General features: G+C 34.9%; 1 pseudogene across 1 annotated transcript in view; it reads left to right on the plus strand.

The window, feature by feature from the left end:
- The first annotated feature begins 2680 nt into the window (after nt 1-2680).
- Nucleotides 2681-17781, plus strand: part of LOC309656854 (casein kinase II subunit beta pseudogene) — a 212155-nt pseudogene continuing 197054 nt past the window's right edge. The window contains exon 1 of the transcript XR_014268335.1: nt 2681-2730. The product of XR_014268335.1 is annotated as a casein kinase II subunit beta pseudogene (transcript). The remainder of the gene's footprint in view (nt 2731-17781) is intronic.

Genomic DNA, 17781 nt, shown 5'->3' on the forward strand with positions numbered 1-17781 from the left:
TCTGTCATCAATACAAAAAAAGATATATTTATAAGGAGGTGAAAACATATCTAAAAGAGATTACAAATAAAAAGAATTTAAAAGAGGATATTGAAAATGAGAAGCACTGCAAGGTATATTGAGTTCTACAAAAATTATCTGTATGGTTCCTTATTTTCCTTATATTAACAATTTTGTACAACTGATATAGAATAGTAATTTAAGCTCACTAATAAATTTAGAAAATAAAGAAGATTAAAAGAAAACTATGATTCATAACAAACTCCTCCACCCCCAATAATTGTGCACTTTTGTTTTTTAATTCTGTTCTTTTTATGAGTGTAAGCTTCTTTCCATACTCTTGCAGTTATAACATCAATAACACTTTATCTGTATTTTTCCCTTAATATTATGTGGAACATTTTTCATGTTTTAATTGGGTTAAAAACAGAGAATTTTAAATTATACATAGTGTTTATTGAGTCATGTTAAAGTGTTCTTAATCATGGTCACATTGCTATGTAACTTTTTATGTAAATCTTTGTCTATGCTTATGATTACTTTTGGTAAAGTCTTAAAAGCCATTTAATATTTATGTGAATATATGTAATACTATGATTAATATTTTATTTTTATTATAGTTTGTGAATTTGTCTTTTATTTTCAGGTGTATTAAGGCACTTTGGGATTACTGTGATGAGGGATATAGCTCCTTAACTCTAGTCAAAAAATAAAGCACACTAAGAGTAATTTGTCAATAAGAAATTAATTCCTACTTTAACTAAAAATGAAGCAAGCAAAAACCTGGCAAGAACCTAATGACAGGTGAGACTGTACTGATTGGAAAAGGTGGATTGGAGAATTCATTTTAGGTCTGGCGATCATAAAGCTGGCTCTTTGTTCCCCTCAAATCACAATTTACTCATCCAGCCATAGGGGAAAGAATGGAAAAGAGAGAAGGTTCTCCTTAGCCTGACCCAAAGGCGTATATCCTAATCAGATGAATATAACAAATGGAAAGGAGAAGGAAAACAAATATGGTATGCATAGAATTATTACTTTAAGTTACAAAAACCTCATTCACTAGTGAAATGTAGCCTAATAAAACTTCCAAATGACGACAGCTCAGACTGGACATGATTACTTTTTAATGGAAATATAAATAAATGATACACTTGAAAGAAGGGCTAGAATACTTCCTTAGGTTTTTGTCTTTAATTGACAAATCTGAGGCACAAGAAAAGTGGCAAAGATCTCTTCACTTAAATGATTTACATTTTTAACTTAATAAGAATACATCCAGTTCAACGATCTTAAATAGTTTATTTTTTCAATGTATCTAGAGCATAACTAGTAATTTATTGTGCTTTTAGTCTGTGTTTTAAAGGTTACTAATTAATATGTATCATTTTTGCATATGTTCAAATAATTACTTGCATTGAGTGAATTACCATTCCAGATTTGGCCTATTTAACAATTTGAGCTCAGTGCCCACCATGACCCTTCCAAAATTGTAAGAACTCTTTGGGAAGTAAACCCTTATCTTGATAATATTTACTACGAATAAGTTGGCTTCAAAAAATATTTGCTAATATTTGCTTTTTTTTTTAACATCTTTATTGGGGTACAATTGCTTTACAATGGTGTGTTAGTTTCTGCTTTATAACAAAGTGAATCAGCTATACATATACATATATCCCCATGTCTCCTCCCTCTTGTGTCTCCCTCCCACCCTCCCTATCCCACCCCTCTAGGTGGTCATAAAGCACCGAGCTGTTCTCCCTGTGCTATGTGGCTGCTTCCCACTAGCTATCTATTTTACATTTGGTAGTGTATATATGTCCATGCCACTCTCTCACTTCGTCCCAGCTTACCCTTCCCCCTCCCTGTGTTGTCAAGTCCATTCTCTACGTCTGCATCTTTATTCCTATCCTGCCCCTAGGTTCTTCAGAAACATTTGTTTTCTTTTTTTAGATTCCATATATGTGTTAGCATACTGTATTTGTTTTTCTCTTTCTGACTTATTTCAGTCTGTATGACAGACTCCAGGTCCATCCACCTCACTACAAATAACTCAATTTCATTTCTTTTTATGGCTGAGTAATACTCCATTGTATATTTGTGCCACATCTTCTTTATCCATTCATCTGTTGATGGACACTTAGGTTGCTTCCATGTCCTGGCTATTGTAAATAGTGTTGCAATGGACATTGTGGTATATGACTCTTTTTGAATTATGTTTTTCTCAGGGTGTATGCCCAGTAGGGGGACTGCTGGGTCATATGGTAGTTCTGTTTTTAGTCTTCTAAGGAACCTTCATAGGGTTCTCCATAGTTGCTGTATGAATTTACACTCCTACCAACAGTCCAAGAGGGTTCCCTTTTCTTCACACCCTCTCCAGCATTTATTGTTTGTAGATTTTTTGATGATGGCCATTCAGACCAGTGTAAGGTGATACCTCATTGTAGTTTTAATTTGCATTTCTCTAATAATTAGTGATGTTGAGCATCCTTCCATGTGTTTGTTGGCAACCTGTATAACTTCTTTGGAGAAATGTCTATTTAGGTCTTCTACCCTATTTTAGCTTGGGTTGTTTATTTTTGATATTGGGCTGCATGAGCTGCTTGTAAATTTTAGAGATTAATCGTTTGTCAGTTGCTTCTTTGCAAATATTTTCTCCCATTCTGAGGGCTGTCCTTTAGTCTTGTTTATGGTTTCCTTTGCTGTGCAAAAGCTTTTAAGTTTCATTAGGTCCCATTTGTTTATTTTTGTTTTTATTTCCATTTCTTTAGGACGTAGGTCAAAAAGGATCTTGCTGTGATTTATGTCATAGAGTATTCTGCCTATGTTTTTCTCTGAGAGTTTTAAAGTGCCTGGCCTTACATTTAGGTCTTTAATCCATTTTGATTTTATTTTTGTGTATGGTGTTAAGGAGTGTTCTAATTTCCTTCTCTTACATGTAGCTGTCCAGTTTTCCCAGCACCACTTATTGAAGAGGCTGTCTTTCTCCATTGTATATTCTTTCCCTCTTTATCAAAAATAAGGTGAACATAGGTGTGTGGGTTTATCTCTGGGTTTTCTATCCTGTTCCATTGATCTATATTTCTGTTTTTGTGCCAGTACCATACTGTCTTGATTACTGTAGCTTTGTAGTATAGTCTGAATTCAGGGAGCCTGATTCCTCCAGCTCCATTTTTCTTTCTCAAGATTGCTTTGGCTATTCGGGGTCCTTTGTGTTTCCATACAAATTGTGAAATTTTTTGGTCTATTTCTGTGAAAAATGCCAGTGGTAGTTTGATAGGGATTGCATTGAATCTGTAGATTGCTTTGGGTAGTATATTCATTTTCACAATGTTGATTCTTCCAATCCAAGAATATAGTATATCTCTCCGTCTGTTTGTATCATCTTTAATTTCTTTCATCATTGTCTTATAGTTTTCTGCATACAGGTCTTTTGTCTCCTTAGGTAGGTTTATTACTAGGTATTTTATATTTTTGTTGCACTGGTAAATGGGAGTGTCTCCTTAATTTCTCTTTCAGATTTTTCATCTTTAGTGTATAGGAATGCAAGAGATTTCCGTGCATTAACTTTGTTTCCTGCTACTTTACCAAATTCATTGATTAGCTCTAGTAGTTTTCTGGTAGCATCTTTAGGATTCTCTATGTATAGTATCATGTCATCTGCAGACAGTGACAGTTTTACTTCTTCTTTTCCAATTTGTATTCCTGTTATTTCTTTTTCTTCGCTGATTGCTGTGGCTAAAACTTCCAAAACTATGTTGAATAATGAGTGGACAACCTTGTCTTGTTCCTGATCTTAGAGGAAATGTTTTCAGTTTTTCACCATTGAGAATGATGTTGGCTGTGGGTTTGTCATATATGTCCTTTATTATGTTGAAGTAAGTTCCCTCTATGCCTGCTTTCTGGAGACTTTTTATCATTATTGGTGTTGAATTTTGTTGAAAGCTTTTCCTGAATCTATTGAGATGATCATATGGTTTTTCTCCTTCAATTTGTTAATATGGTGTATCACATTGATTGATTTTCATATATTGAAAAATCCTTGCATTCCTGGGATAAACCCCACTTGATCATGGTGTATGATCATTTTAATGTGCTGTTGGATTCTGCTTGCTAGTATCATGTTGAGGACTTTTGCATCTATGTTCATCAGTGATATTGACCTGTCGTTTTCTTTTTTTGTGACATGTTTGTCTGGTTTTGGCATCAGGGTGATGGTGGCCTTGTAGAATGAATTGGGGAGTGTTCTTCTCTCTGCTATATTTTGGAAGAGTTTGAGAAGGATAAGTGTTAGCTTTTCTCTAAATGTTTGATAGACTTCGCCTGTGAAGCCATCTGGCCCTGGGCTTTTTTTTTGTTGGAAGATTTTTAATCACAGTCTCAGTTTCAGTGCTTGTGATTGGTCTGCTTATATTTTCTATTTCTTCCTGGTTCAGTCTCGGAAGGTTGTGCTTTTCTAAGAATTTGTCCATTTCTTCCAGGTTGTCAATTTTATTGGCATATAGTTGCTTGTAGTAATCTCTCATGATCCTTTGTGTTTCTCAAGTGTCAGTTGTTGCTTCTTTTTCATTTTTAATTCTATTGATTTGAGTCTTCTCCCTTTTATTCTTGATGAGTCTGGCTAATGGTTTATCAATTTCGTTTATCTTCTCAAAGAACAAGCTTTGGTTTTATTGATCTTTGCTATCGTTTCCTTCATTTCTTTTTCATGTATTTCTGATCTGATCTTTATGATTTCTTTCCTTCTGCTAACTTTGGGAGTTCTTTGTTCTTCTTTCTGTAATTGTTCAAGTGTAAGTTTAGGTTTTTCTTTGAGTTGTTTCTTGTTTCTTGAGGTAGGACTGTATTGCAATAAACTACCCTCTTAGAACTTCTTTTGCTGCATCCAATAGGTTTGGGGTCAGAGTGTTTTCATTGTCATTTGTTTCTAAGTATTTTTTTATTTCCTCTTTGATTTCTTCAGTGATCTCTTGGTTATGTAGTACTGCATTGTTTAGCCTCCATGTATTAGTATTTTTTACAGATTTTTTCCTGTAATTGATATCTAGTCTCATAGCATTGTGGTCGGAAAAGATACTTGATAGGATTTCAATTTTCTTAAATTTACCAAGGTTTGATTTGTGACCCAAGATATGATCTATCCTGGAGAATGTTCCATGAGCACTTGAGAAGAAAGTGTATTCTGTTGTTTTTGGATGGAATGTCCTATAAATATCAATTAAGTCCATCTTGTTAATGTGTCATTTAAAGCTTGTGTTTCCTTATTTATTTTCATTTTGGTTGATAGGTCCATTGGTGAAAGTGGGGTGTTAAAGCCCCCTATTATTATTGTGTTACTGTAGATTTCCCCTTTTATGGCTGTTAGCATTTGCCTTATGTATTGAGGAGCTCTTATGTTGGTTGCATATTTACAATTGTTATATCTTCTTCTTGGATTGATCCCTTGATCATTAGGTAGTGTCCTTCTTTGTCTCTTGTAATAATCTTTATTTTAAAGTCAATTTTTTCTGATACGAGAATTGCTACTCCAGCTTTCTTTTGATTAACATTTGCATGGAATAACTTTTTCCATCCCCTCACTTTCGGTCTGTATGTGCCCCTAGGTCGGAAGTGAGTCTCTTGTAGACAGCATATATATGGGTCTTGTTTTTGTATCCATTCAGCCAGTCTATGTCTTTTGGTTGGAGCGTTTAATCCACATACATTTAAGGTTATTATCGATATGTATGTTCCTATTACCATTTTCTTAATTGTTTTGGGTTTTTTATTGTGGGTCTTATCCTTCTCTGTGTTTCCTGCCTAGAGAAGTTCCTTTAGCATTTGTTGCACAGCTGGTTTGGTGGTGCTGAATTCTCTTAGCTTTTGCTTTTCTGTAAAGGTTTTAATTTCTCCATCAAATCTGAATGAGATCTTTGCTGGGTAGAGTAATCTTGGTTGTAGGTTTTTCCCTTTCATCACTTTAAGTATGTCCTGCCATTCCCTTCTGGCTTGCAGAGTTCCTGATGAAAGATCAGCTGTTAACCTTATGGGGATTCCCTTGTATGTTATTTGTTGTTTCTTCCTTGCTGCTTTTAATATTTTTTCTTTGTATTTAATTTTTGATAGTTTGATTAATATGTGTCTTGGAGTGTTTCTCCTTGGATTTATCCTGTATGGGTCTCTCTGTTCTTCCTGGACTTGATTGACTATTTCCTTTCCGATATTAGGGAAGTTTTCAACTATAATCTCTTCAAATATTTTCTCAGTCCCTTTCTTTTTCTCTTCTTCTTCTGGGACCCCTATAGTTAGAATGTTCGTGCATTTAATGTTGTCCGAGAGGTTTCAAAGACTGTCCTCAATTCTCTCCATTCTTTTTTCTTTATTCTGCGTTGCAGTAATTATTTCACTATTTTATCATCCAGGTCACTTATCCATTCTTCTGCCTCAGTTTTTCTGCTATTGATTCCTTCTAGAGAATTATTAATTTCATTTATGGGGTTTTTCATGATTGTTTATTTGCTCTTAGTTGTTCTAGGTCCTTGTTAATTATTTCCTGTATTTTCTCCATTCTATTTCCAACATTTTGGATCATCTTTACTATCATTTCTTTGAATTCTTTTTCAGGTAGACTGCCTATTTCCTTTTCATTTGTTTGGTCTAGTGGAGTTTTACCTTGCTTCTTCATCTGCTGTGTGTTTCTCTGTCTTCTCATTTTGCTTAACTCACTGTGTTTAGGGTCTCCTTTTCACAGGCTGCAGGTTCATAGTTCCAGTTGTTTTTGGTGTCTGCCCCCAGTGGCTAAGGTTGGTTAAGTGGGTTGTGTAGGTTTCCTGTTGGAGGGGACTCTTGCCTGTGTTCTGGTGGATGAGGTTGGATCTTGTCTTTCTGGTGGGCAGGACCACATCTGGTGGTGTGTTTTGGGGTGTCTGTGACCTTATTATGATTTTAGGCAGCCTCTCTGCTAATGTGTGGGGTTGTGTTCCTGTCTTGCTAGTTGTTTGACATAGGGTGTCCAGCACTGTAACTTGCTCATCATTGAGTGGAGCTGGGTCTTAGCATTGAGATGGAGATCTCTGGGAGAGCTTTTGCCATTTGATATTACATGGAACCAGGAGGTTTCTGGTGGACTAATGTCCTCAACTCAGCTCTCCCACCTCAGAGACACAGGCCTGTCACCCGGCCAATGCATGAAGACACTATAAGCCTCATGGTCAGAAGAAAAGGGAGAAAAAAGAAAGAAAAAAATAAAATTATTAAAATTAAAAAAATAAAAATTATTAAAAATTAAAAAATTAAAGTAATAAAAAAAGGAAAAAATAAAAGAAGGAAGGAAAGAAAGATGTGAGCAACCAAGCCAAAAAACAAATCTACAAGTGATAACAAGCGTTAGAAACTATAAAAAAAAAAAAAAAAAAGGACAGACAGAACCCTAGGACAAATAGTAAATGCAAAGCTATACAGGCAAAATAACATGAAGAAGCATATACATACACACTCACAAAAAAAGAAAAAGGAAACAATATATATATCTATATATATAAAAAAAGAAAGGAAGACAGGAACCAAATCAATAAATAAATCTACCAGTGATAATAATCTCTAATTACTGAACTAAGATAGACATAAAACCAGAAACAAATTAGATGCAGAAAGCAAACCCCAATTCTACAGTTGCTCCCAAAGTCTACTGCCTCTATTTTGGGATGATTTGTTGTCTATTCGGTATTCCAGAGATGCAGAGTACATCAAGTTCATTGTGGAGATTTAATCTGCTGCTTCCAAGGCAGCTGGGAGAGATTTCCCTTTCTCTTCTTTGTTTGCTTAGCTCTTGGGACTCAGCTTTGGATTTGGTCCCGTCTCTGCGTGTAGGTTGCCTGAGGGTATGTTTTTAGCTCAGACAGGATGGGGTTAAAGTAGCAGCTGATTAGGGGGCTCTGGCTCACTCAGGCTGGGGGGGAGGGAGGGGTACGGAATGTGGGGTGAGTTTGCAGCAGCAGAGGCCGGCATGACGTTGCAACAGCCTGAGGCGTGCAGTGTGTTCTCCTGGGGAAGTTGTCCCTGGATCATGGAATCCTGGCAGTGGCGGGCTGCACAGGCTCCTGGGAGGAGAGATGTGGATAGTGACCTGTGCTTGTACACAGGCTTCTTGGTGGCTGCAGCAGCAGCCTTAGTGTTTCATGCCCATCTCTGGTGTCCACACTGGTAGCCACAGGTTGCGCCCGTCTCTGGAGCTCGTTTAGGCAGTGCTCTGAATCCCCTCTACTTGAGCACCCCAAAACTATGGTCTCTTGCCTCTTAGGCAGTTCCAGACTTTTTCCTGTACTCTCTCCTGGCTAGCTGTGGTGCACTAGCCCCCTTCAGGCTGTGTTCACGCAGCCAACCCCAGTCCTCTCCCTGGGATCTGACCTCCGAAGCTGGAGCCTCAGCTCCCAGCCCCCACCCGCCCCAGTGGGTGAGCAGACAAGCCTCTCAACCTGGTGAGTGCTGGTAACGATCCTCTGTGAGGGAATCTCTCTGCTTTGCCCTCTGCACCCCTATTGCTACGCTCTCCTCTGTGGCTCTGAAGCTTCCCCCCTGCTCCCCCGAAATCTCTACCAGTGAAGGGGCTTCCTAGTGTGTGGAAACTTTTCCTCCTTCACAGCTCCCTCCCAGAGGTGCAGGTCCCATCCCTATTGTTTTGTCTCTGTTTTTTCTTTTTTCTTTTGCCCAACCCAGGTACGTGGGGAGTTTCTTGCCTTTTGGGAAGTCTGAAGTTTTCTGTCAGTGTTCAGTAGGTGTTCTGTAGGAGCTGTTCCACATGTAGATGTATTTCTGACATATTTGTGGGGAGGAAGGTGATCTCCACCTGTTACTCCTCCACCATCTTGAAGGTCTCTCCATTATTTGCTTTTTCATGTAGGGGTTTCACTAATTTATTTCTGATAAAATATAAATTGATGCATATTAAAAAATTTAAGTTTATTTGAGCAAAAATCAATTCAAATTGGGCAGCACCAAACTGGAAGTGGTTAAGAGTGCTTCTCCCACAGAATCTCAGGGAGAGGCTTTTTAGAGAAAAGGCTCAAGCAAAACAAGAAAACTATTGATTGTCTATAACTTGAAGCCTAGTTGACTGTGATTGGTTGTCCTCAGGTTTTGACTTTTAAGTTTGAGACATTTACAAGCTTAGGTTTTGGTTTGCTTTTTTTTTTTTTTTTTTGGTGTGTAGTTGATTAACAATGTTGTGTTAGTTTCTGGAGTACAGCAAAGTGATTCAGTTATATATATATATGTATATTCATTCTTTTTTAGATTCTTTTCTCATATATGTTATCACAGAATATTGGGTAGAGTTCCCTGTGCTATACAGTAGGTCCTTGTTGGTTCTCTATCTTATATAGTGGTGTGTGTATGTTCATCCCAAGCTCCTGATTTATCCCTCCTCCCCACGTTTCCTCTTTGTTTTCATAAGTTTCATAAGTTTGTTTTCAATATCTGTAAGTCTTTTTCTGTTTTGTAAGTTCATTTGTATCATTTTTTTGTTAGATTCCACATATGAGTGATATCATATGATATTTGTCTTCGTCTGACTTACTTCACTCAGTATGACAATCTCTAGGTCCATCCATGTTCCTACAAATGGCATTATTTCATTCTTTTTAACGGCCGAGTAATATTCCATTGTATATATGTACCACATCTTCTTTATCCATTCCTCCATTGATAGATATTTAGGTTACTTCCATGTCTTGGCTATTGTTGATGCTGCCAGAGCATTAGCATCACCTCAGTCTAGTGGCCTACTAGTTTAATTAATCTAACATTCCTTTCAGAAGGAATGCCTCCTTTGGAGAGTCTAAAGTGAAAGACCTTACGAGATTTTCAGAAAATAAATGTCCTTGAATTCTTTCCCTGGAATGACAAGTCTTCAAATCAGGGTGTTTTAACTCTTGAGGTATAATGAAGACTTCACAAGGAGTGTATTGGTATCAATAATTTTTAATAATTTAATTCCTTCCTAGAATTGATTTGTTTGAGGATATACCTATGTCATTGAAATTCTATATTCCAATCTGTTTTTTTTTCTCCACAATCACTGTTTTTTCACTTTATGGAAATAAGTCATAGTTTTCACTCATTGTAAAATGTTAAAAAGGGCAGTGGTAAAACATTTGCAGGTGTCCCAGACATGGACAATTCAAACGATCTGTGTACAAAGAAGTTTACATTAACAAGGCAGCACTCCGTCCAACTGAAAAAAAAGAAAAAAATACTTCTCTATAAAATTTTGCATTGCAATTTTAATGTATTTTTCAAAATTGAGAGAGGTTGTAATTATTATTATTATTATTATTTTTGCTAATAATAGTTGTAAGGATTACTAATTCCAGAAAAAAAAAAGCTTTATAATCAGGCAAAATAAATTGCTTTTAAATAATAAATTTATGCTTACAGTTTTTTAAGGATAATATGGTGGGGGTGATCAGAAACACGCTTCTTAAAAAATACATTATATTAAGATGAAATATTGTAGGAAAGAGAATGCAAATACAAGTTAAATGAGAAAACAAAGTATACACACTCTGTTAAAAATAATATATGGATGAAACGTTCATATTACAAAGGATAACTTTAAAATAGTGATGGAATAGTTTTATTTTTTAAATGACATTTTAAAAAATAAGACAGAAATTGTATTTATTGCAACACTTTGTACTCTAGTTGAAAAAATCTAGAGGTCAATTTAAAAAATGGGAAGAAGTGCACAATTATAGTGTTAAAATAATTTTAGAGAAATGGAAGTAAAAAAAATAAGTTAGTAGTCTACTGTTTTGGAGTAAACAATTTTCATTTGAATTAAACCATTTTGATAATAAATGTGAACAACCAGAATTTGGTTGATCTTCATTTTTAATTTGCCAGAGAAAATATTTCAGTAAAAGTACAGAGCAAATATATCTTAGATCCAAGTCCTCCGTGTTAAAGATAAAGTGGCAGGAATGTTTTGCTAGTATCCACTAATGCATTCAAAAATAAAACTATAACAACAGTACATATATAGCAACATACAAAGCACCTCAATAAATTACTATGCTATAAAAAAGCAATAACTCATAATTCAATACCTCACGATTGTTGTTCTTTCATCTAGAACTAAAATGAGTATACAACTACATGCCTAATTACAGATCAGTTTAACTAAAGAAATGAATATCTAGATCTTTTATGAAAAGCTGATTAAATAGTTTACGTCTACATAATCTACTGGGTTTTAATGACAATCTTACTGTGTAACAAGGCTGCTATTGCTGTAAAATATTTCAGTCAGTTGGATCATGTATATTTTCCTTGTATTATCCTCACCAAAAGATGTAGGCCCCGGTGATTTAAAGAAAGGCCTGACAACTTGAAAGAACCAAAGAGATAATAAATCATTCAAAGATTATCATGAAATGATCACTAATATAAAGTTAAAGTTCTATGTAATAATTATTGTTTAAAGAACTTTCAATATTAAAAGAAGAAGGAAGATAGAAAGAAAAGAAGAAGAGGAAGGAGAGAAAGAGACAAAGGGAGGGTGGGAGAAAGGGAAGAAGGGAAAAAGGGAAGGAGGAAAGAAGGAAAGAGTAAGAAAGAAAGGAAGAGAGAGAGAGATTGGGAGGGAGGGAAGGAAGGAAGGTAAGAAAGAAAAAATGAGGGAGAAATGTACTTCTTGCTATGGACTGAATTGTGTGTTTCCCAAATTTATATCTTGAAGTGCTCACTCCAAAGTGATGGTATTTGGAGAAAGAGCCTTGGGGATTTAGTGAGGTTTAGATGAGGTCATAATTTTGGGTCCCACATGATGGGATTAGTGCCTTTATAAAATGAGAGATGAGAGAACTTACTTTCTTTCTCTCTCTGCCATGTGGGGACAAAGCCAGAAGGCAGCCAAAAAGAGATCTCTCACCAGAACCAGACCATCTGCACCTTGTCTTGGATTTATAGTCCCTAAACTGTGAGAAAATAAATTTCTGTAGTTTGAACTCCCAGTCTATCCGATTTTGTTATGGCAGTCCAAGCTGACTAAGACACTTCTTTAACAGTGATTTAAGTATCTAAAGTATTAACTGAATATTGAGCTATTGGATTTCAAAAAAAACTTCTTTTTTCATTTCATTTCTTAAATAATGAACATAATATTAATGCCCTCAAAGCATCCCTCCAAAACTCACTTTAAAGTGCTTAATATAGAAAAATAATAATGAATTCCAATGAAAATGGAGTAATTAAATTTAATAGGCATAAAGAAAATGCATAATATCTGCAGGTAGAACTGAGATGAGGATTTGATGTAGAGAAAGCAAAAATATATTCTTCATGGTGCTTGAATTGCAAATACATTCATCTCATGTAAAAATGTTTACTTGCTCTTACCACTTCTAATCATAATTAAACTAAAAATATTTGTATACTTAAGAAGAAAAAAATAAAATTAAGGAAAAAAAAGAAAATTCTCATTATATACAGATAATTTTAAATATGAAAAATTTAAAACAAATTTATAGATAAGTTTCACAGAATTGTTAAATGACAGATACAGAATTACATAATGATAAAATCCACATTCTCATGAAGTGAATATGGAACACTTACTAAAATTAACAACAAACTGTTAAAATGTTTATTATCTTTTATTATTTTTAATTTGAGCACATGCCCTATGATTCAGAAATCTTTCTACTCTGAGATTATATATACATTTTGGGTATGTGTATAATGTGTTTATGTGCATTGGAACCTGGAAAAATATATATAGTTACAATGAGTTATAATGTATGTTTATAACAAATTTATAGCAGTATTATTCATAATAAAATATAATAAGTCTAAACTAGAAACTGAAATGCCCTGCAGCCATAGAATGAACAAAGAAAATGTGGTGTAGTGATAAAACTAAATAGAATACAGTCATTAAATCAACAGTGTGCAGCTCCATGTAGCAACCAGCATGACTCTGGAATATATACTCTTCTGCAGAAATCAGATAGAAAATAATATGTAGTATACTAAATTCTTATGAAGTTCAAAAATAGGATAAAAATTGTTCAAGGGGACTCTTGAAAGAAGCAAGTGAGTGATTACCACAGTGTCAGGAAAGCACATACTTGTGATATAAGAAATTGTGATTCAAAAGGAGTGTTCAGGGAGATTCTGCAATGTTGACAAAATTCTACTTCTTGTCCTGAAGAGGTTTGGTCACCCTAACCCTAACCTTTGTGACCAAAACTTGCAGTCATTTCTCATTTATTAAGCTTAATAGTTGCAGTTTATGTACTTTTGTAAATAAGTTATATTTCAGAAGAAAAACAATTTTGAAAAAGCTAAAATCAGAATTTGTATTTAATAATTAGCCCTGTCCAAATTTTACTAGTGAAATACCTTACACTGAGTGCGACAGATTGCTACATTCATGGTCTCTAATTAATCACATGTCTCAGTATTCAAGCTTTTGTGTACTCTCTGTATTGACTGGACTTGGCCATGTGATTTTGACAAATGGTATGTCAATAAATGTTACAGAAAAAGAGGTTTGATAAACACTTGTACATTGGGTCTTGACTTCTTGGAACTCCATTGCTCCCATGTAAGAAACCTAGGCTGATATGCTGGAGAGGCCAAAGAGACAAGAACGAAGCTCCCCCAGCCAACAGCCCCAGCTCACTGCCAGACAAAGAAATGAGGCCATCTTGGCCCATTCAGCCCCGGTTGATTTGCTAGATGATGCAACCACATGAGTGGTCTCAGCTGAGACCAGCAGAAGAAACACCAATTGAACTCAGCATAAATTATAAAGTCATGAGCAAATAAATTGATGTTTTAATTTTACCAAATTTTAGGATGGTTGTTTATACAGCAATAAATAACTAATTCACCATGCAGATAGTTTTTAATACTTTACCACCCATTGAGTAGAAATGGACTTTTAAACTAATATTTAATTCAAACTATTTTAGAATATAAATTTTATGTACAGTAGAAAAAAGTGTAAGCTTTTTTCAGAATTATTTTCAATTTTTTTTTCAGAATTATTACTTGTGTAAGTAGTACTCAAACTTGGCAGCAGCTTTGTATCATCAAGGGACATTTTAAGGCTTTTAACACCTCTTCCCTTCTCAACTAGATTCTGATTTAAATGTCTGGAGTGTGGAGGAGGGGCTAGCTTATCTACCTATGTATCTATCTATCTTGAACTTCTAAGGCAATTCTAATGTAAGGTTGAACATTCAGATATGATAACTAACAGAAAGAATCTATTTAAATTCTAATGTATCTAAAAATAGAACATTATTACAATGAAGTAAATATCACCACAAGCAATGGAACAGCATAAAGAGAGGCTACAGTAATTAAAATATCATACCTAATGATCCTGACATTCTGAAACTCTACTTGTAATTTTCATTTGCCTAGAATTATGTGACATTTCTTTCCCCAAACAGGGCGTGTTTTAAGCAAGGGGCTATGGAGACTTTTAAATAACATATTTTTTACTCTAATTAACAAAATGGTTTTTATACCTTCTAAATGTTGGAGGGGTGACAACTATTCTATTCAAAAATTTGGTCATAAAGGTGAATATTGTTGAGTCAGGCATGCTGGGATCAATCATGTTAATATGCAAAACAGTTAAGAGTGAAACAGTTCAATTATGCGGAGGAACAAGCTTAACAAAGTCAGGCAGCTGAATTAGGAAAATTATTTTAAAAATCAGCATTGCTTACATAATCAGTAAAGGGGATCTAGGGTCAGAAACTGAACATAGTGTGAATCAAAATAGAAATCGGAAGAAAACAACAGTAAACAGTACAAGATAACTTTCTTAGGCAAAATTAAAATGTTTACAAGTCACATTTTTTGTCATAAGGTTCATGGGTGGGTCAGACTGACATAAGGCCAGAGATCTGTGCACACGCCAGGGGTCATTGTCAACCAGCGTATAGTCCAGCATCAGTAGTGCTGGCATAACCTACTACCTTATTAGGAATGCAGAATCCTGGGAACTAACCAAGATCTACTGGGCCAAGATCTACTTTTTTCAAGATCTGTATGCAATTCATATTTCCGTTAAGCTTGACAAACAATACTTTAGGTGATGTATTAATTTCCTATTGCAGCTGTAAAATATTACCACCAACTTAAAGGCTAGGAAACAACACACATTTATTATCTTACAGTTGTGTGGGTTAGAATTTAGACATGGATTTCACCAGGCTAAAATCAAGGTATTGGCAGGACCATGTTCTTTTCTGGAGGCTTTATGGGAAAAGCAGTGTCTTTGCCTCAGCATCTAGAGGTCACACACACTCTTCTGCTCATGGCCCTTTCTTCCATCTTCAAAGCCAGCACTGATGAATTTGTCTGATCTTTCTTCCATCAACACATATCTTTCTCACCACAGTTGGCAAAGGATTTCTGATTGTTAAAACTCACCAGAATTAGATTATCACTGGGATAATCTACATCTTGAGACCTCTAACCATAATCTTTCTTCCCTGGTAGCGCAATGGTTGAGAATCTGCCTGCCAATGCAGAGGACACGGGTTCGAGCCCTGGTCTGGGAAGATCCCACATGCCATGGAGCCACTAAGCCCGTGAGCCACAGCTACTGAGCCTGTGCGTCTGGAGCCTGTGCTCCGCAACAAGAGAGGCCGCAATAGTGAGAGGACCACGCACCGCGATGAAGAAGTGGCCCCCGCTCGCCGCAACTAGAGAAAGCTCTCTCACGGAAACGAAGACCCAACACAGTCAAATATAAAAAATAAATAAATAAACTTCTTTTAAAAAAAAGAAAAAGAATTCGTATAAAATGGAAAAAGTAGAAGCCAAGATACAGTTTTGGAAAATAATTAGGATGTTAAGGTAGAAAGAGCAAGCATAGGCTATTCTTCCTAGAAAGCTTGCTATGGAAGGGAAGAGACATGTGCTGTAACATTTAGAGAGGATCAGAACCAAAGTGAATTATGCCTGTTATTTATTTATTTTTTATCTTTGAAATGGGGGAAGTTGGATGTTTATGAGATACTATGAGGTAGCCAATAGAAATGAGACAAATGAAGACACTTGAAACACATGGGATAATGGATAGAGCAAGTTCACAGAGGATACTGAAAGTGATGGGATTTTGAACAAATATCAATAAATTTATTTTGGAGAAGAAGAAAGAAACATCTATATAGAGAAACATATTTGTAGACTCAATTTGGAGAGAAAGCACACCGTATCACTTAAATTGTCAACACGAAAGTACAAGTTATTCAGGATACTCCATTGTTTTTTCTATGAAAAATATATATGTCAAATAAAATTTTTAGAAAACTGTACAGAACTTGGAAATTATAGAAATGAAACTATTATTAAAATTATATTTTTGATCTTGATTCTTTAGTAATTCCTTGACTCAGAACAATTGTATAAAATATTTGATATCTTGGATTAAAAAGAAAACTTGGTTGTGGTGAGAAATTTAAAGTATATATATGTATATGAGGTAAAATATAATAATGATTTATAAAGCAAAGAAAAAATCTTAAAAGCAATTTTATCTTACTGAAGAAAAATATTAAAAATATTCCTTTTTAAGTAAGAAATATGAATTTCAGTAATGAATCAGAACCTAAAATTTCAGTAGAATGAATATCTGAGCATGTACCTGACACAGCAAATATTCCATGTCGGCCCTCAAAGCAATGATGTATTAATTATATTCTATCAACACTGAGGAAGTAGTTAGGTAGCAGTAGAAGGATAAATGCAAACACATCAGCTTGAAACACTGGGTTCTGTAAACAAGCATTATCAAGACACCTGGATCTTCATTAGCTGTCAAATTTGATCTAAATGTAAACTTTTTGAAATGAGTCTGATATAAGATTCTGATACACCGATGTTTCTGGATTAAAGTTGTCGATAAGTAAATGACATTTACATATGTATTAGAGAAAATGGAGATACTAAATGTATTTAATTTAATCCATATAGGCATAAAGGAGAAAAAAGAAGAGATGCATGTTAAAATATTTCTACATTATCGGTAGTGCCTAATAAATCAGTATTTGAGATGTATCTTCTTTCTCAGTTCAATTTCTATTAATTTGTTTTAGAATACTCTTTAGTCTCAATTTAGTCAAACCAGGGTATTAAATACATCACTGTCATGATCTCAAAATTACTTCCAAATCCACAGAAAGACTTTTGGAAAATGACACAATCAACAAGTAACACTGGCTAAGTCCTTTTCTTGTTACTAGCTCTGCTCTGAGGCCATTTACCAAAATGGCTAGATAGAAGGCCAAGTATTATTCAAATTTTATTTAATAAAAGAAGCCAGACACTTATTTTCTCAATTTATATAAATTGAATGAATTACCAAAGGAATGACATTTTGGTAATAATGACAGTAGTAAATATACATATGATACCACACAGGATTTAAAGAAAACTTTTGGAATTACTTCAATGACACACACTTTAGTGTATATATATTTGTATATCTATCCTTAACACTAGGGAGTTATTTATATCCTTATATATATAAATATTGTATATTTAATTATAGAGTCATTAATTGATCCCTGTCATCTTTCTAAGCAATCTGCATAGTCTTCTGATGATTTTACAGGTTAAAGTGGCTTAATTCCCAGAATGGCCTCTTCATACATTTACGTTTCATTGTTGATAACAACTTCCCTGTTTAGTAAACCAGGGCCCACATTACCAGTGTAATCACTGAAGGTTTCCATTCTGCTTCACCATAGTGTAAATATTAATATTTTTCCTTTC

The sequence above is a fragment of the Balaenoptera physalus genome (genome assembly GCF_965194825.1).
Source record: "Balaenoptera physalus genome assembly, chromosome: 3".
NCBI classification, from domain to species: Eukaryota; Metazoa; Chordata; class Mammalia; order Artiodactyla; family Balaenopteridae; genus Balaenoptera; species Balaenoptera physalus.